Source organism: Hyaena hyaena, unplaced genomic scaffold (genome assembly GCF_003009895.1).
Source record: "Hyaena hyaena isolate Hyena2069 unplaced genomic scaffold, ASM300989v1 scaffold_22, whole genome shotgun sequence".
In the NCBI taxonomy this organism is placed as follows: Eukaryota; Metazoa; Chordata; class Mammalia; order Carnivora; family Hyaenidae; genus Hyaena; species Hyaena hyaena.
In genome coordinates, this window is record NW_024080654.1 from 1,709,731 (window position 1) to 1,726,832 (window position 17,102).

General features: G+C 43.6%; 1 long non-coding RNA gene across 1 annotated transcript; it reads left to right on the forward strand.

Moving 5' to 3' along the window:
* Nucleotides 1-556: 556 nt before the first annotated feature.
* On the forward strand, nt 557-8,920 carry LOC120228370. The gene is made up of 3 exons (XR_005527478.1): nt 557-1,037; nt 1,969-2,149; nt 8,713-8,920. It is a non-coding gene; the product is annotated as an uncharacterized LOC120228370 (long non-coding RNA).
* The last annotated feature ends 8,182 nt before the right edge of the window (nt 8,921-17,102 follow it).

The following is a 17,102-nucleotide window of genomic DNA, read 5'->3' on the forward strand; positions in this document are numbered from 1 at the left end:
AACTCATATTTCAGTGATGTCAGGTTCAGCAACTGTGGTGAAGACAGAGTGGAAAGCAGGAAAAGGAGTTAGTGAACTGGAAGATGTAGCCGATAGGTTTCTAGACAGACCTTTTAAGGGATTGCCTGGCTTCTCCTTGACTGCTTGCAAAACCATCCATAGGAGGTTCTGGAATCTTAAAGGAGACAAGAATTGTTGTTTTGAAAAATCCAGACTCTGTATCAAATGATTCTGAACTTAAAAGTGGTTCTGCAGCAAAGATCAAATCCAGAGCACAGTCAAGGGAGCTCGATGTAAAGAAGTAGCCAGCCAGGGGTGTGGCTGTAAATTCTTGACTGCAGAAATACCTAATACGTTCCTCACAGACCATTCAGAAAATAAGATTTCTGAAGATCTTCAAATTGTCTTCTCTTACTGGGGTCAGAGGAGGTCCAGGCTAGAGAAAGGTTTCTCTCAAAGATATTTGGAGTTGTGGCTTTAGTCTAAATGAGTAAATGCTTGCAGGGATCAAAGGAGAAACACAAAATGTCTTAAAGAATTTAATGAGCAAAAACATTGCTTGCTTGAACTACAAGGGATAGAAAGAGTAGCATTGAAGAGACTTTTAGAACCCCGCAATTTCTACAAGCAAGAAGCAGGCTGAGAATACTATTCAGCTGAAAACACAGGCTTCAGGGAAAAGAAAGAATACTTCAGACGAAAACCGAGCACTTGGAAAGAGAGCAGAGCCACAAGCTATGGCTGGAGATGACTCCCAGCCGTGACTATGCATCAAGGAACTGTCACACGTGCCTTGCTGGATTTCAACATTGCCATGGACCAGTGCCTCCTGTGTGCCCTGTGTTCTACCATTTTTACAAAGGGGTATTGGCACTGGGTACCTGAGTTTGTCTCACCATTATATACGGGTGTGGGGCACAGTTGACTTGCCTCTTCAGCTGGCAGGTCCGCAGATGGAGAAGACCAGGACCCAAGCGAGCACATCCTAAGAGCTTCGTCTGCCGCAGAGCTTGACGTAGATGCCAACAGCCTCTAACGTGAGTCCCGGTTGGTGCTGTAATAAATAAGATCGGGAGTAAGTGTGGGAGGGAGTGTGTGTGCTCTGCGTGTGGGAGGGAGGTTAATAATTCACAGTTAGAGAGCCGACTCCGGTGGTTTTATAATAGAGCAAAACCTTGGTTTGCGAGCGTCATTCTTTCCAGAAACATGCTTGGAATCCAAAGCACTTGTATATCAAAGCGGATTTCAAGAAACCATTGGCTTAGTTGTGATCATGTGACGTTCGACGTCACATACTACTTGAATTGCAAGGTGTCGCTCCTTTATCGAGTTAATATTTATTAGAAATGTTTGCTCATCTTGCACAACCCTCGCAGAACAAGTTCCTTGCAATCCAAGGTTTTACCATACATTCCCAGAGGTGGGAATCACTGTGGACCGTCTTGGAAGCTGGCTAGTACAGTGTGATCACAAGTGATTTGTTCTTTATTCTACTACTTTTGGGGGCAGTTTATTATGCAACAGCAGATAACTAATATACAAACAGACCTTTATGGAGTATTTTGTTTATTCCTGATGGTTCTAAATGAGAGGTGCCATTGTCTACTGCCTCCTTCTCTCCATGGAGCACCAGGGGACTGGTAAGGACCAGAAGGTCCCACACAGGCTCTAGTCTTAGTAAAGCTCTCTAGTTGGAGAGGTGTACCCGCATTCCAGAATCTATGGAGTTGGCTTGACATCCTCATCACTGGTGCTGGGGCATAAGTCTTGACAATCCGCTATCTAGTTTTATTCATCTGTTTTCTAATTTTGTATACTTCAGATTTTTCAGTTTTACTCAAAGTTCCACTCTTGGGTTCTAAAGCCTTAGTATTCCTACAGGTAAACAAATGTCATTTGCCTTTAGAATAAGCTCTTTACACCATGTCTTTTTAAATATGAAATGTACGGAGTTTGCTTCCTACCCAGGCTTTTTCCAGAGTACTGTAATGTAAATCAATCTCCCCAGATAGAAGCACAGAAAAAAGAGGAGATCAGAGAAGTACAGCATGTTGTTTCCAACAAGGTGGAAAATTCATCTGAAATGACAGAAATCCTGTGCAATGGCAAATCTCTGAGGATTCATGTGTCTCACCAAACTAGCTGACCGGTAAGTGCAATTGGGCTCTCGCTTAATATCAATACTTACACTCCCGTTTGAATGGAAAATGAGGCAATTAAAAGTTCCCAAATTCCTTGTTTTGAATTGCTTCTGGTCCCCTTGGGTTTGCCATAGCCCAGTTTTGTGCCTCTTATTTTCAGAAGCCCTGTCTTGCAAATTTGAAAGTTCATAGACTCTATTTTGAAACAGGCTGCCTTCCAGAAATAGATTTTACTTTATTATTTTCCACTCCCTCTGGGATATCTTGACAAAAATGGCAAAACCCAAAGACTTCCTGAAGGCTAGTCTTTTTTCTGGGTCATATGATTCTTTTCAGTTTTCATCTGGAGAGGGTTTTCTGATAACAACAGGTTTGGCTGTCGGTGAACTGGAGAAAATCCTGTTGCTTTAGCATTAACAATGAGTAGAAAGCCAGCGCAGTACGGTTATTTGCTTAACACAATAGAAGTTGGTCCAGAGTGGACTTGCAGGAGTCAAATAGACCGTGTGGGAAAATCTGTGTTACTGCAACTGAGTCAAAAAGAATTTCTGAATGCAGAAACGCTGACCAGACTGTAGCAAGCAATTTGGTCAACGTTAATTCATATCCAAAGATTAAATTGGATTAAAAAGATCCTTATGAAGAAGTGGTTAAATATTGCAATCAGTAGAGATCTGCAGCCCAAAAGGGGGAAGAAAAGAGAAGAGTCAGTGAAATGAAACATTAGAAACGCAAAACAATATGCAATTAATAATGGCTGTCTCAGAGGCAGGATTTTTCCAAGGTGGAAACCACAAAAGAATGAACAATGAAAGAAGGTGCTGAAGTCCTCAAACTCATTACTCTCATGCATCATGAAGTGTAAAACAAACAGTGATTAGATTACAGAGATGCTCTCTCTACTGATATTTTTAAGCTTTTGGCTCTGTTGGCTAAACAGTTTCCAAGTGGATATGAATGTAGTTGAACCTGGTGTGTCTGAGTTTATTGTCTAGACACAGCCTTACAGATATGGCTTGAATAAATCACTGCTTTACCTCAGGCAGATTTCCAGCCCAGGAAGACTTATGAGGTTGTGGGGTCAAGAGTGAGACCCGTGCTAGGAGTCAGGAAGAAGAGGTTCAGGCCTCCTGGCCAACCGGGGATGAATGGATTTAATGCTGTGGGTCCCAATTTTCTGTTGACAAAATGTAAGTCTGAGTTCCTTTTCACAAGGTTGTTGAGAAGATGTCACCTGTAACTGTACACATACGTGCATACACTTGCATGCATGCACACACTCTCACACTCACATACAAATACACGCGCACACACAAGCACTGTAGAATCTTTTTTTTTCTTTTTTCTTTTTTTTTTTTTAACAACTCCAGTCAATGAAAGGAAACTTTATGGAGGTCCCACAGCCATTGGACCTGGGCAGGAAGCCACTCTGCAGGATTTAGTGCTGGGTGGAATGACACACATAGTTGACCCATATAAAAACAAGTGTAATAAATTCTAATTCTTAAGGTAAACACTATTGCCTTCATTATTCAAATGCCACCATGATGTCATTTTGTCACTCGCCTTCAGGCAAGCAGGTAGGAAGGGTGATCCTGAAACAAACCTAGGTTTTTGGATTCCAAACCACAGGCTGGAAACCACCATTCTAAAACCCAGGAGAGGGGGAAGGGAGTGGAGGTAGGCTCCATGATGCCATGTACAATGACCTCTATAGCCTCTGTAGGACTTCCCTCGGAATATAATTCCTGGGGGATACTTGATAATGAGCAGCCCAAAGACTGGCCTACCACACAGGTGCTCCAGTCATTTAGAGTCATGGTCAGTACACATCCCATGGGCTTGAGGTCTTGCTGAGAATTAAAACCAGTTGAAGTCATGGAGGAAATGACCTCCATCTACAAGAAGCCAGTAGCAAACAGCCTTCTCTCCCAAGCTGTGACAACCAAGAGATGTCCTCCGACATAGCTGAATGTGCCCTGGGGTACCCGATCACTCTTATTTGAGAACTGTTGCTCTAAAAACATCTCACAAGGCTGACCCATGGATTACTAGTCCTATTTGTATAGCAGTTGGAAGAGCCGAAGTCTTAAATGCAGATTCTATATTAGTAAAAGGTCAATAGCATCTTTACACTATTTTTAAGGCAATTTTAAATGTGTATGTGCTTCAAATACTAATGTGTTTTTGAAATTGAAAAGACTATTGCCTTCTTATTAATAGACTCTTTTATATTTTAATCAATAAGCAGGGCTATTGTATTACTTTCTTTTTAATTCTGCTTGCCTTATCCCAAAATAAGATTCTGAAAATAGCGTATCAAGAAATAAAGGAATACTATATAAAATGAACCACATTAAAATGTAATAGCAGAAGTTTTTCCTTCAAACTTCATGTAATTGAGAGTTCTTTTTTTTTTTTTTATCACCACGCTAGCAGGATGTCTTTAAAAGGAAACAAGTTTAGGGGCATCTGGGTGGCTCAGTCGGTGAAGCATCCGGCTCTTGACTTCAGCTCAGGTCATGATCTCACGGTTCATGGGTTCGAGCCCCACATCAGGCTCTGAACTGACTGTGGAGCCTGCTTGGGATTCTCTCTCTCTCTCTCTCTCTCTCTGCCCCTCCCCACTCATCTGCTCTGTCTCTCTTTCTCTCTAAATAAAAATAAACTTAAAAAATAAAAGGAAACAAATTTAAACAATAGATTTCCAGTCTCCATACACTTTTACCAAGAGGAACACATCTAATACATGTATGCACATGTGATGCTTAATTTTATGTTTCAAAATGACTAGGCCCATAACGCTGGTTGGATATTATCTCTGGGTGTGTCTATGAGAGTGTCTCCAGAAGAGATTAGCATTTGAGTTGGTGGGCTGAGTAAAGCTGTCCTTGCCAAGTGGGTGGGCATCATCCAATCCACTGAGAGACTGAACAGAACAAAAAGATGGAGGGAGGTTGGACTCGCTCTGTCTGACTGCTTCTCAAATATGCCTGGTCCTCAAGGCTCCTGGCCCAGATCTAAGCCCTGGCTTTCTCCTGTCCCCAGCTTGTAGATACCAAATGGTGGGACTTCTCAGCCTCCATAATATCATAAGCTCCTTTATGTACAAATATAAATATGTGCATCTACATATATATATATATATATGAATATGTGCAATCTCTCTTTCTATCTATCAGTGTTTACGTCTCTATATCTCATTGGCTGTTTCTGGGAGAGCCCTCCCTTTTAACTTCAGAATATTACCTTACTTGAGAAGAAGGCCTTTGCAGACATAATTAAGTGAAGGATTGGAAGTTGAGATCACCCTGGATCTAGATGGGTCCTAAATCCAATGACTCCTTATCGGAAGAGGAGAGGACACAGAGCAGGGAGAATCCACGTGAAGATAGAGGCAAAGACTGGAGGGATGTGTCCATAGGCCAAGGATTGTCTGCCATCACTAGGAGCTGGAGAGAGACATGGAATAAATCCTCCCTCAGGGCCTCCAGAAGGAAGCATCCCTTTGGCACCCCAAATTTCAGACTTCTGGTTTCCTAAACTGTGAGGGAATAAGTTTCTGTCCTTTGAAGCTATCCAGCATGTGGCACTTTGTTACAGCATCTCCAGGAGACTAATACAGTGTGTGTGTTGCCATGGGGCATTGTCTTGGTCAAGGCTGCTGTAACTGAACGCCAGAGACTGGGGGACTCACACACAGCACACACTTGTTTCCTGCAGTTCTGGAGGCTGGGTGGTCCATAGACCCAGGTGTCAGCACATTCGGTGCCTGAGGAGATTCCTTTGTTTGCACATGGCTGTCTTCTCTTTGTATCTTCATGTGGCAGAGAGAGAGAGAGAGAGAGATCATCCTTCCGTGTCTCTTCTTATAAAGTCTCTTCCCATTCATGAGGGCCCCACCATCATATTATAACTTTCCAAAGGAAATACAATCCTAATACCATCGCAATGGGGATTTTGAGTTCAACATACAAAGTTTGAGGGGGAATAAACATTCCATCCATTGTAGTCTTGTTCCCATGAATTCCTGAGAAATTCATTGATTCTTTGCATCCTTGCTCAGGCCTGTGTGGATTTTTATTTCAGCCAATCCATCGTTTACTGGGGTGTAATGAAATATTTTGCACAGGGAAGGGATAGAGTATTTTGTTTAAGCTTTAGGAAATGTGGACATGTCTTCTAACCACATAGGATGCCTGGTTATTTTTGAAGATGCTCTGGGAAAACCATGTTGGGAAGATCATTGTCTCTCACTTCAAGGGGTTCAGCACATTCAGGTAACAAGGATGACAAGTAAGTCTTGTGTGATGTATTCTGCTCCAGAAATACAATCATCATTGGGGGAAATTCAGCTCACTGGGTTACAATACCTATGGAAGCTTTGTCCCAAAGGGAAAGGGAAGACAGATATGCATTTGAAGTCCTGCCATTGTGGGAGAGCTGGAAGACAGACCAAACAAAAGTCGCCTGTGCATAATGGAGAAGACCCCAAAATAAAGAAGGAAGGACTATAAAGTCACCTTCAGAGAAGTTGGGCACAGAGTCAATGAAGATGCAGCAATGTCTTGCACAAAACTCGGGGTCTTTGGGGTCAGGTAGAGCTGCACTGGATCCTCTTTCTGCGTCATCTTTGCTCTGGACTGCTGACGTGAAATCATTAAACAGCGTGTTTCACATCCATAGGAAAGCCCAGTCTGTGGGCTTCCCCCTCAGACTTGGGACCCAAGGGCACTCACATTAAAGAGCCAAGAACATTTGAGATAGTTCCTGCTGAATGACCCCCTCCACCCATTTTGCAAGTGAAGCAAACAAGTCAGGAAAAACAATTGTCATGAACGGCAGTGACAATCTGCTCACCCACCATCTTTAAACTGATTGCTTAAAAGGCGCCGCTGTGTGAAGTGTGATTGGCTTTCCTCCAGGAATGTCAGGCTGACTTTGCATCGAGAGAGCATTTATGAAAATCCCAGCTAGCTGTCTGCCCTTGGAGGGACTCACTTTCGTTTAAGATCACTTGGGCAAAATGTCACACATTTTCAATTTGTAAAGTAATACTCTGCCTCCTGAAGTGTTTGTGATCTTCAGAAAATGGAACTTAATGTTTATGTGTTTATGGTTTTGACCACTAATATTTCATCACTAGTGAAAATAATGAAATCTGAAATTATAACTTATTGCCATATTATATATATGCATACATGTATATATATAATTTAAAGAAAATTCCAAAACAATAAAATGTAAGACAAATAAGAGATAAAATAAATAAAGGGTCTTTTACTCTCCCGTTCCCTATTGTTATGGAAGAGAACTCAGCTTTAAAGCAGAATCACCTTAACTTTTGGGAGGAAAGTATATTTATTTTTAAAGCTTAGACTTCAGTGGATCCACAGATAACCCGGACAACACTGTAGAATATGACAGTCATAGCCCACACATCAAAACACCATTGGGTCAAGTTAGATTAAATTGCATTATCTGACTCTTCTGTCCATAAAAATACATTCTAAAATCTGGGCTCTCTAGTACAATATAAGATCCAAGCAATTTCAAAGTTGAAGTGATGAAAGAGTTTTCAAATAAGAGGCTCTGAAAAGCTTTGTTCAGAGCTTTTTCAAAACCAAAATTGCGGGGCGCCTGGGTGGCTTAGTCGGTTAAGCGTCCGGCCTTCGCTTAGGTCATGATCTCGCGGTTCGTGGGTTCGAGCCCCGCGTCGGGCTCTGTGCTGACTGCCAGCTCGGAGCCTGGAGCCTGTTTCAGTCTGTGACTCCCTCTCTCTCTGACCCTGCCCTGCTCACGCTGTCTCTCTCTCTCCTGAAATAAAAAATTTTTTTAAAAAATTGCTTATTTTTAGTGCAAAGTTTATTTTTGATGAGTAAACTCAGCTTGAATGCCAACGGAAGGGGTGACAAGGAAGCCGGCTGTCTGCTGAAATTCACAAGGGGGGAATTTGAGCTCGTTTCGCTTCTCTTCCCTCCTATTAAAAAAATTGCATTTTCTTAACTACCTTATTTTTGGCAGACAAAGAATATTCAGTTTCTTTTCTTTTCATTCCGTTAGTTGACAGGACCTCCAGGTAAAAGAAATGTTTTTAATAAAATATATTCCCTCACCCAGTGTGGACTGGAGGTAGCTGAGCAGGGATAGAGATGTTAGTGCTGGCTCCTCTGAGACATATAATATGCTCTCTTTAATCTGTTTGATTGTCCCTGAATTGCTGATTGCTGCTCTTTTCTCTCCAAGGCACAAAAGGGAAGCTTAATATATTTATATATGTACACACGCAGAATATACAGCCTGTATTAGGCATGCTCATTTGCTTTCTTTTTTACCTCTCTCTGTTTCTGCCTCTCTTCTCACTGTGAGCTAAAAAATGGAAGCAATTTGCTGGAGCCAGTCCTAAAGTCCTTCTAGCCAGCATCCTGAGTTGTGTAATTGCCGTGATATTTCACCCACACCAGCTGAGATGAGTGAAAACTGTGAGTGGCCTGTGTGGGGGTGCTGATCTGCTGATGCATCATGGGCAGCAGCCCATACACGTTTGTGTCCATTTCTCCCTGTTACACAGAGGAGCTGCCCCTGCGGCCATGCGGGAGTCCGTGGGTTTGGTTACCCGGTGCCCGGTTTGCTCGGATACCTGAGACGTTAGCGGTCATCGCTGGTGTGGCTTTTCAGACAAAGCGAGCATCCTAGGTAATAACCCTCCATGGCTTTGTGTAGAAATCCACCCTCTGGGTAAAGATACCTGGTCCCTGTTATAAAAACGAGGCATCCAAATAAACCATCAATTTTTGGACAACAAGTTTATCTGTGTGTGTGTTTTTTTTTAATGTTATAGTTAAAGGCCTGTCTTTGTTTGAGCAGTTTCTGAACTGATGGTTCGATGGGCATTCCAGTCTCTCTCATGCTCGTCCCGACCCAGCGCCATTCACTCGCTCTCGTTATTACACGCCCTTCTCCAGGACAGATTTATTTCCTTCCACCTTCCAGATGGACGATTCCCTTTGCTGTTTAATTACTACGCTGACGACTTCCCCCAGTTGGATTTTGCTTCATGGATCAATCACTGCCCCACTGTCCCTTGATTGCACGTAAATGTATTTCATCAAAAGAGATCGGCTCACCTCTCCGTTATTCATAGTGTTGATTTCAGACGAAAGCTGGCCTCAAAGGCAGCGGCCCAAGGTGATATGCATTTGTCAGCAACCCCCCTCCCCCCCCAACTTAAATCATTCCCCAAATCTCCCTTTCTGGCTCCTGGCATCCTGTTATATGTTGTGTTTTTAGGACTCAAGACAGGTCCGGATGCATTCGCCCATGACTCTATGTTGCATATTCTTTGGCCACACAGCGATGAACTGACAGTAATTGTAAAGACGCGAAGCCTTAGGCTCACCTGTGCTTTCAAGCCACTTGCACTAGTTTGATGTCTGATAGTTCCATTCATTCATCTGCTCCACGACAGGCACCATGGGGGGGATAAAGAGGACCAGACAGAGATGAGTGAGATACGGTTCCTGCCTCAAGGAGCTCCAGGTCTGAGCGTGGACAAATAGACACAACCGTCCACTGGCGGCGTGTTAGATAGGAAGTTTCTCCTGCTGCAAGGAGCTCATCAGGTACCGCGAGGTGTCAGGGAGGACCTCAGTGCTCCCAGCCTGCACGTGCTCCCACAGCACTGTTTCTTCCTGGGCTCATCTGCAGACCAGACGCTCAGGGCTCGGGGGTTGGTGGAGGGCCTGATGCAACAGACTCAACACAACGAAGGCATTTCTTTCCACTTTCAGATGTGGGGCTTCCACCAGGACGACTCCCATGTGGCCGTCTGCAAGGAGCGGAAGATAGAAAGGACAGCACCCCCCGCGCGCCATGTGCAGGCACCCTGCGGGAGACACCTAGGCGTTATCGCACTTTAAACCATGCTCCGATGTGGAATACAGTGGTAAAAACACCAATCAGAGATTTAAGAGACTATATCAACATATATATATACGCACATCTTTATAATGTGAATGGGATAAAAAAGATGTGATTTGACGAGAACTGTTTCACGTGTCTCTTTTATAATTTAGATAACATTGTAGACACCACCAGCTTCCATACATAAAGATATTTATCATGTATACGGCACATATTATTTAATTTACTCAGGTTGGCTCTTTAACGTGTTTTAAACTAGGTTTTATTCACGTCAGGTTTCTACGATTGTATTTTCTATTTGTCTTTCATTTCATTTCACAAGTGAAGTTTGGCTCTAGGGTGAACTTCTCAACCTACCATTGTATTTCTCGATCTCTAGTTCATAAAGCAGAGAATGTGGCCAAAACAAAGCCAAGAGACTCCATGTCTTGCACACTGTAGTGGAATGCAGATTAGATGCAATAGAGCACAACAGAATGTGCATGGGCTTTAGGTAAAATGAATTATGACCCCAAGCTTGCTTCATCTATTTCTGGGCTGTGTGGTCTGAGGTGGTTCACTGACCACTGACCACTTTGGTTTTCAATTTCTTCATCTCTACAGAAGTACAATCATGCCTACCTCATAGATTCACTGTGAGGATTAAATTAGATATTACATACAAAATGCACGCAGCAGATCATCCTAATATACAACCTTACCTGACTCGTTCTTAAAAATGCAATTGATAACTCGAAATGTTATGACATTTCCAAGGCTTGGAGCGCTTCTTGGATTTTTCTCCTGACAGGTTGTGTTCCCAAAGAGCGATGTGCTTGGTTTTTCCACATACCCATTAAGACTGGGTAGAGTTACATTCGCTAAGCAACTAGGTTGAAAACATATACATATTCAAGTGCTGTGTCTTGAATTAAATAGATTATCAGGTTGAACATTATAGTAAAATGATACTGGTTTGAATTCTCTTACAACTTACCATTTTGATTTCCCCCCATTATTCTAATACGGTATTTATCGTTTTTGTTAAAGATGAATTATTTTTTAAGAGACAGAGAGGGAGAGCAGGAAGAAGGGCAGAGAGAGAGAGAGAGAGAATCCCAAGCAGACTCCACACTCAGCCCAGAGCCCAGCACAAGGCTCGATCCCACAACCCTGGGATCAAAGCTGAGTCAAGTCAAGAGTCAGACGCTCAAGAGACTGAGCCATCCAGGTGCCCCTCAAATATGAAATTTTTTATTATTTTTAATTTTTTTTCAAAGTTTACCTATTTGTTTGGAAAGAGAGGGAGAGTAGGGGAGAGAGGCAGAGAGAAGAGAGAGAGAGAGAATCCCAAGCAGTTTCCACGCTGTCGGTGCAGAGCCTGACAAGGAGCTTGAACTCACCAACCATGTGTGAGCTTATAAACTGAGCTGAAATCAAGAATCAAACCTTAACTGACTGAGCCACCTAGGTGCCCCTTAATGATGAATTTGTTAAAACATTTTTTAATATATTAAGAGTATTAAGCCTTTAACTGCCTTCTACATGGCAAAAATATTTCCCATTTGTTGTTATTGCTGCTGTTTTAATCATAGTTTTTAGTAACTCTGTTTTTCCCTCGCAGAAGTTTTTAGTTTTCATGAAGTCAGATATGTTTGGCTTTTCTTTTCCCTAAAATTATAAGACCTCTCTCACCACAAGATTTTATAGGAGATTTTCTGCTGTTTTGTTGGCAAAACGTCTGGTTACTTTCAGGATCTGCTTTCCCTGCTTTGTTTTGACTTCTGGAATGTTCCACGCTGACCAGGCCTTCTTCTTTTTAATCCCAGATGCCGTGTATCTCTTAGACATTCCTCAAAATCTCTGGCCCATTGATGGGCCTCTTCTCGCAGAGTGCTGCAGACATATTTCCATTCTTATTTTCCTATATCTTCCCTTATTACCATGGGATATGAAGAAAGATTTGGCCCTTACCGTAGGCTCAGTCTGCTATCTGATAAACAGAGGCCAGTCCTCCTTAAATAAAAGATCTTTAAAAATGCTTGTTGAGTAGGAAAATGGACACCTGTGTGAGTTGTGGATTTTATGTGCGCTCCAAAGGAATTAAATAAATTCATTTCTTTCCATCTGTAGCTTTGGAATGGCTTAAGGAAGCCTTACAGATCTGGACTCTTCTTTAAAAATAAAACAAACTTTAATAAACACTTAGAAGAAGAAGAGAACAGTATTACAGGTTTTCAGTTGGAAAATAGAAACTTTCACTTCATACTTAAAATAATGGCTGTTTTGTTGTTGTTGTTGCAAAGGATGCCAGTTCTCTACTGCAGCCCCTACTAAACGTAGTTACCACCTACCTGAATGCTAGTGTCCTGCGCCTTCAGTATTAACTGGCTCAGCCGCTCTGCAGCTCGTAGTTGAGTCTATAGACCAAACTGAGCAGTTTCCGCTATTCCTCTCACTGCAGATGATGGCACACACGCCGCTCCACCCTGGTGGCCTCCTTCTGCTCACGGCCTAACCTAGAATCCCTGGACTTGCCTTGAGGGAGCCGTTGCGAGGCGGTTCCTGCCTGTTTCTTCCTGCTTTCCAAGCTCCCCATGCACTGATCTTCCTTCAGTTCTTCTGACTCCTTCTGCCTCCAGACCTTCAAGCACGCGGTGACCTACACCTGCAGCGTTTTCTCCCTGGTGTCGAGCTTCACCTAGACAATAGCACCCACGTCTCAGGGAGCTCCTCTGGGAGCCTCGTCGGATGCTCCCTCTCCCTGGCCCTTCCAGACAGCTTCCTACTCACCATCCTGCGTTTTCCTTCTTGCCCCCATAGCAGTTCTCAAGAACACCCCTGCCCTCCAGCAGCAAAGCCATCCAATACCAAATTTTCAGTCTTGAAAACGATGCCTAGCACGTCAAGGAAAGACATGAAACATGGTTTGAATGAGTGAGAGTAACTTAGCAGTGAGGAGGCTGTCTGTGAATCTCCGTGTGTGCACTGCACTTCACTGCACTTGAGAGTGCAGGATGCGAGCGTGGCAGTGACCAGAGGCCTGCTTGCCCACCAGCTCACCAGGGGCCAAGCAGGCCTCCTGTCTGGCTCAGTAGTCGCCGGGAAATCCTGTCATCCCCACGCGCATTTCTGTCCAGGAAGACTGGCGCGTTATAATGGTCCATATGTCCCAGCTCACGAAAATAAAAGCATTGGGAAGTTGATATTTGCCCCCTGAAGCTGTGCCATTGTTTCCCCCATGTTTACATCCCTACTTTAGTGTAATATATTTAAAACCAACCTTGAAGGGGGCTGGGGTGGCTCACTCGGTTAAGAGTTTGACTCTTGGTTTCAGCCCAGGTCATGGTCCCGGGGTTCGTGAGTTCAAGCCCTGCATCGGGCTCCACACTGTCAGTGGTCGGGATTCTGTCTCCCTCTCTCTCTGCCCCTTCCTTGCTTGTGCTGTTTCGCTCTCTCTCTCTCAAAATAAATAAACTTAAAAAAAAAAACAACCTTAAAACACTGGTTTTTTTCATGCGTAACTTCTGTAGAAAGTCTTCAAGCCTACAGTTGGCATGTCTGGCTATGCTCCTGTGTGTGCCAGAGACACCGGGGTGCGACCTCACTTCCTTCTGCGTAAATGGGAGCATTTCACCAGGTACGCGAGAGAAAAATGGGTTTCCAAACTGTGATGCGTGACTTAGTTTTCTGTTAAGAATTGACTCTCGTAATGTGGGTCAACCCCCCAAGGAGGAGCTGTCTTTACGCATTTTCTTCCTCAAGTCCGCGCAAGTATTGCATGTGTCAGGATGGGACCTGTTACAAAATTACCCACCTACTTCTCATTCTCTCCCCCACCACCACCACCAGTTCGTAAATATGATGCGGCAGCCACTGTAACGGTAGTTCTCGTGCTGTGCTCGAGTCTGCCCAAACCTGCCCAGGAGCTGGTTGTTATATTTTTAGGCCCTGGAGGGCCTGGAGACCCTGTGTTGGTAGGTTCACATTACTCATGGCCGGCATATTTCGGCATCTCCATGAAAATAAGCAAATGCCACACACCACGCTCGGCTGACTCCCCCTTTGGAGAGTCAGTCAGTAGGCCTTTACCAGCATACCATGAAGGCTGCATGAAAGGCCTGCCCTCTGCAGAGGGACAGACGCACTTGCATCCCATATTTCCAGAAAGCCAACCCGGCACCTGTGTGGTTTCTTTGCCCAGACATATGCTGTTCCAGGTAAATATTTGCATCTCAGCTGTGTCTTTCAATGTCTGGTGGCCTGGGAACCTAAATTACATCTTGAATGTGTATCTCTGATACCCTGAAGAATCATAATTAACCTGATTCTTATTAAAAAATGAGTAAAGAGGGGCGCCTGGGTGGCGCAGTCGGGTGAGCATCTGACTTTGGCTCAGGTCATGATCTCACGGTTCATGGGTTTGAGTCCCATGACAGCTCAGAGCCTGGAGCTGCTTCAGATTCTGCGTCTTCCTCTCTCTGTCTCTCTGTCTCTCTCTCTCTCTCACAAATAAATAAACATTAAGAAATAATTTTTTTAAAAATGAGTGAAGAAACCTGGGAGAGACTCCAGAAGATCCTTGGAGCCGTACAACTTCAGTCCTAATTCTGGTTCTGGGATCTCCTAGGTGTGTGTATGGCCTGGACCAAGTGACCTTACCTCGTCTGCAAAATGAGCACAGCGTTGCTTATCTTTCTGGACTTCGCAAAGGTGAAATGAACTAATATTATATATGTATATGTGTAGATACACCTTATTCAGGCGTAGGTATGATTGCATGTGTTCAAGTTAGAACAGTGTGTAGCACATAGTGATCAATAAAAAATTAGTTGGTGTTATTCATTCTCTATCTAAAGAATCTCAGATGCATGGAAAAGTCACAAGGACAGTGTAGAGGATGCCTATGTTGTCTCTCCATCGGCTCTTCTCATGCCAATGCCTCTCAGCGCTATGGAAACCTTACTGGAACTGAGAAACATTGCTATGAATTGACCTGCAGACATTCTGGGCGTTTCCTACACAGGTTCTTCTGTCCTTCAGAATTGCCCTCGTTGCACATCTGTTTTGTGTGCTCTGATGTGTTACACACCAGGGCTCGGAGGGGCGGAGAGTAACTGGCGGGCTTCACCTAGATGGAGCATGAGGCTTGGGTTAAAACACAAGTGAGAGAGGACAGAGGGCACCTGCTGCGTGTGTGGAAAATGGGTTTCTCAGGCCTGCAAACGTGTATCCACAAAGGTGTAGATAGTAGCGAACCAAGCGCTGATCAGAGACGCGGTCGGAAGATGTGAGCAGCACCATCCTTCTAAAATAGCCAGAGCGGAGTGCGGTGCAGGCTGAAGCTGTCAGCATCTAGAAGCTTCCATAGTTGCAGAAACCTGCTTGTTAAGTAAGCCCTTTGACTCCCTGGGCACAACGCATGGAAGTCAAGTCACCAGCGAAAGCTTTAGTGAGGGTTTTATAGAATCCACGTGGGACTACATAGCACAGTGATGTGCTTGGGGGGGGCAATAGAATACGTAACATATATTATTGAGGAGGAAAAAGAATACTTATCTTTGTATCGATTTTTCACTTATCATTTCTTTTCAACATAACCAAAATTCGTCTGGCTCTTCTTCAACTTTCTAATTCCTTGAAAATAGACCAGGGTGGCCTTGCTCAGCCATGGCACTGTGATTCACGATTCCAACGGTTTGGTGATTTCCATGGTCTTTCCCTCCTGCAATTAGGTAAAATAAAAACACTCCCATTGAAATGCTGGTGAACAGATTCATACCTACTAGCTTCTGGACACCACAGTAATTAAGATACCATCTGTGTGTTTGTGCGATTTGCGCACAGGAAAGCCTGGAATTATCTGCTCTTCTATTTAACAAAAAGAAATGGGTTAGACAAATTGATGCTGAAAGTAAACACCAATGGTTAAAATGAATAAAACGTTCTGGTAAAATATGAGCCATCCTATGTCCACTTCAGCACGAACTCATACCTACCACATGCTTTCAAGGTGGGGGAAAGGGGTCTATTTCATGCTGGGATGTCTTCAACTTCAAGGTCTTAGCAGAAGTGGTGGAAATGGAGCGTTTAACAGAAGAATAAAAGTACCAGGAGAAAGCAGGAAATAATCGTCATTCTCTTTGCTACATGTGTACACGGGCGCTCACACACACATGGCACATGAATCTGGCATGCAGAAGACACAGTGAGGACTGAGCAGGCAAAACAAGAATTTCCTAGCTTCAGTACGTTCTTTAAAATTTTTTTAAAAATATTTATTTATTTTTGAGAGACCAAGAGACAAAGTGCAAGCAGGTTGGGGCAAAGGAGGGGAGGGAGAGAGGGGAGACACAGAATCCGAAGCAGCTCCAGGCTCCCAGCTGTCAGCACAGAGCCTGACATGGGGCTCGAACTCACGAATCGTGAGATCATGAACCGAGCCGAAGTCGGACGCTCAACCTACTGAGGCACCCAGGCGCCCCTAGCTTTAGTACGTTCTTAGGTGCAGGATTTCTGGTCAAATTCTGCAGCTCTGAAAGGGTTAGGTTGTCCGCAGAACATTCCAAGAAACACGTGAACTTGAGATCTTTGATTTCTTCTCTACCTCCCAACCTCCCATCCCTTTCAGGACCCCGTCCATCAACGAATCAGAACAAGGACCCCTTTTTGTCCTACGTGCAATCTTCCTTTTACAAGCTCACCAATTAAAAGTGAAAAATCGTGCTTGGGCTGTGAGAAGGTTCCAGCTTCTAAGGAAGATAAACCGGACCGAGAGGTCCACTTTGTTCCTTTTTCTTTCCTCTGGGAAAGCTACCTTTAAGGTTGCAAGAATATAGCATGCAATTATTCTAAAAGGATATGCTTTGAGATGTTTAATTCATTTTAATCTTCCTTGTATTATGAAAGCTATACTTCTTTTTAAGGCTTTCAGACTACCAGCTTAATTTTCATATTGATTCATTCGGGGACAAAACAAAACTTTGTATAAACTGAATGGAAAATGACTCTTTTGTGGTGAAGAATCTGCTTGCATTTAATTATAATGCATGGAAGTGT